Consider the following 3,772-nt stretch of genomic DNA (forward strand, 5'->3'; position numbering starts at 1 on the left):
CCCGCACTAGGCTGTCCAGTCTAGGTATAACATACCTTGGTCTGAACAACTCAGAAAGTTTTGTGGACCTGAGCTGAGCGACCTGGGGAAGGTCAGTTACAGAGTCCTGCCTGGTGTTTCTGGGAGAATGACCTTTCCCTCTGCTGTCCTCCACCAGCCTGTGGGTTTGAGCTGTCCATGCCTTCTTTACCGTGGAGTCTCAGACAGCACCGGATCATGCTATGTCATTAGGATATTAATAGGCCCCACTGGTCTTGGGGCTGCTTGTCGGGCAACCAGGTCAATAGCCTGGCAGTGGAGGACAACAATTTGTAGGGGAAGCCAAATAGCCTCTAGGAGGGCCAAGACATTATTTTCTTGAGAAGCCCCCTTTCTCTATAGATCATGCTGTGGGCATGGCCAGTAGTAAAAGCACACTGACCGACAGTCCGTGTGTATGTTGGTGGTCTTTTCTATTCCCCATCTGAGAGCCTGGGTCAGATCAATCAGTTCTGTTCTCTGGACTGAGGTACCTCACTTGGGCCCAAATCATTTTCGTTAAAGTAGCTACAGTAGCTCCCACATAGCTGGGATCTTTCATCCCCGACAGTCATGGATGAACACCTGCATCATCAGGTGAGAGAGTAGCCAAAATTGATAGCAGCAGATTTCTCAAACTGGACTTGAGGGTGGGGACAGAAGAGGGCTTGGTACTGGGTCACACAGTCATTAGACAGCCTCTGGTGTTCCTCAGGAAGGGCCACTGTATTGTGGGATGCTGTGAGTATAAAATCTTGACCCAAAGTTAACTGGTTTGCTTTCTTTCATTAAACTAGCAGTAGCCCTCACAGCTCTTAGATAGGCTTGTCATAGGGCATTTTCTTAGCTCTGAAGTTTGGGTTAAAGCCCCTTATGTCTAGAAATTTTAGGTCTAGAGTGGACGTTTTAGCTATTTTTAAGGCCTCAAATGCTTTTTTGTTTAGTCTCAGTCCAGATCAGGGGCTCAGTTTCCCCCACTTTGTGCTGCTATTTCCAGAAACTCTGGTATGCAGAGACAGCAATATCCAGCAGCACCCAGGAACTCTGGAACCTGCGTCTTAGTCTCTGAAGTAAGGATCTGAAGGATGGCAGCAATCCTGTCTCCCCTCAGCTGGTAGTCAAGATAGGTAACCTCTGATGTACAAAGTTGGGCTTTCTTAGCCGATGACACTCTGTTCTGTAGCCCAAGGTCTGTAACCCTTGCAGCAGTTCCTTGGAGGCCATTTTATAATCTATTTTTCCCAAGAAAACCTCTGGCAGAAGGGTAAGAGGTCTACATTTAGTGTCTTTAAATCCTGGGGCAACCTGGTCCAGGAATGCTGCCTACCGTAATCCTCCTCTAGGTCTGCCCATTTAAAATCAAAGATGGGTTGACTCACCTATGCCAACAAGAGGATAAAGAATGCATCTTTCAGGCCCAAGACAGTGCACACCTGTTTCTCTGGAGGAATTAGACTCATGGGAGTGCATAGGTTTGTTACTATTGGGTGGATAGTATTGATCTCCTTACTCACTTCCCTCAGATCTTGGACAGGTCTGTAATCCGAGGTCTCAGGATTCTTCACAGGCAGGAAAGGGGACTCCAGGGAGACTGGCAGGACACCAGGATGCCTGTCTCCCTAATTTGGGCAATATGAACTGCAATTTCCCCTTTTGCTTCCAGGCTCATTGGGAATTGTTTAATCTGAGTGGGGATAGCTGAACTGGTTTGTTGAACAAGTATAAGAGTTTGGTGTTAGGGCACTCCTGGGGTTGGTTTCTGCCCAGATCCCCAGGAATCTTTGTTATCAATCTGAGAGATAGTCCAACTGTATCTTTCGATTGGAGGCAGAACTTTCTGCTAGGATATATTCTTCTGACCGAGGGTGAGACACTCCAATTTTTCTGGGTATCTGTAAGTCAATTGTGTCTCATCATCAGAGGTGATGGTGGCTTTTGGTTGATGCAAAAGGTCTTGTCCTGATCAACTCTGTGTTGTTAAACACCCTTTGATCTACCTCCAGCAACTGGGACTTATTTTTTTAACTTTTATAACATTTTTCTAATATCTGGGGCCAACTGGGTAACAAAGGAAATTTTTTTAGCAGCTGTCTTTAATCTTTTAAAAAGGACCTAGTGAAAATCACTTAAAGTTTCCTTGGTCAGTGTTGGACAGATGGGAAAATCTGTTCTGTCCAGGCTGTGTTGTCTAGTAGAAATCTTCTTGCTCAGCCCAGGGCAGTTGGTGTAGGAGGTCCTTCTGTCTTTGTGTTGCTTTAATTGGTTAATGAATAAAGAAACTGCCTTGGCCTGATAGGGCAGAACTTAGGTAGGCCAAGAAGACAAAACTGAATTCTGGGAGGAAGAAAGCAGAATGAGAGAAAGACACGCTGTGGATCTGCTACCGGCGATAGACATGTTTTGCCAGTAAGCCACTGACACGTGGCAATATACATATTAATAGAAATGGGTTAAACTAATGTAAGAGTTAGCCAATAAGAAGCTAGAACTAATGGGCCAAACAGTGATTTAATTAATAGTTTCTGTGTAGTTATTTAGGGGCTAAGCTAGCTGGGTGAACAAGTGGGCCCTCTCCTTGGAACAATTGGTGTTCAAACGTGGTCAACTAACTCCACATAAAACCTAAGAGGGCTTAAAAATAAATTCTAGAATATATATATATATATATGTATATATATATATGCATATATAGTTTAACATAGCTTTTTGCTGTTTGCTGGCTGCATGCTGTAGCTCCTTTAGGACAGATTTTCCTGACTTAGGAGCCACAGCTTAAAAAATGGTGGTTTTAAAATGCTGGCTTTCTGGGCTATGCTGCTAGCGTGACCTCTGTCTCTTGCTGGAGACAGAGCATTTGGATGGGGTTTGTGAGTAAAGTGCTATGACTTGCTGGATGGAAGCGTGGAGTCACTGAGTGCCTGGAAGTAGGGCAGTGTGTTCGGCTCAGAGACACAAGTGGCTCTGAGGCACAAGTGGCTCCGCCATGCTGAACTGTGCAGAATGCATGGAGGAACTGCCATTTTATCGTAATAATAGCACAGCTTAAGTTTTGGACTGGGCAGCCAAACAGGTAGTACCATATTACCCCTACTAATGGAACAACTTAAATTTTTAAGAAGTAATTAGCATTTTAAGTAGTGCTTCTGGACAGTAAAGAATTACAGATTCACAATAGGACAAATTCAGACATAAGAGAACTCTAAATGTGTCACAGTGTTGGATAAATGTACGTAGGCTTGAGAGAGAGAGGAAAAAGATAAAGTTAATGCTTTAAAAATGTCTCTAAAGATACAGAGTACAGATAGTCATAGATTAAAAGGAGTAAAGAAAAATAAGCCACATGAAGATGGAAAATTCACAGAGAGTCTGGATTATGTATATTGTTTTATCTTTGAATTTTTTGACTGTGAAGAAGTTAAGTACAGAGAGACATTTCATTGTATGGGCTGCTAAGCTAAACCAGCATATATGTTCTAAAGCTATCTTGGTTCCAAAATTTGAGTCTAAGGATATGTTGCTTTGGAAAAGAAATTTTTCTTGTAGCCGGGCGGTGGTGGCGAACGCCTTTGATCCCAGCACTCGGGAGGCAGAGGCAGGCAGGTCTCTGTGAGTTCGAGGCCAGCCTGGTCTACAAAGGGAGTTCCAGGACAGGCTCCAAAGCTACAGAGAAACCCTGTCTCTAAAAACCAAAAAAAAAATTTTTTTCTTTTGTTTCCACAGAAGATGAGAACCTGTGGAATACTTTCAGACAAAT

This window comes from Chionomys nivalis, chromosome X (genome assembly GCF_950005125.1).
Source record: "Chionomys nivalis chromosome X, mChiNiv1.1, whole genome shotgun sequence".
In the NCBI taxonomy this organism is placed as follows: Eukaryota; Metazoa; Chordata; class Mammalia; order Rodentia; family Cricetidae; genus Chionomys; species Chionomys nivalis.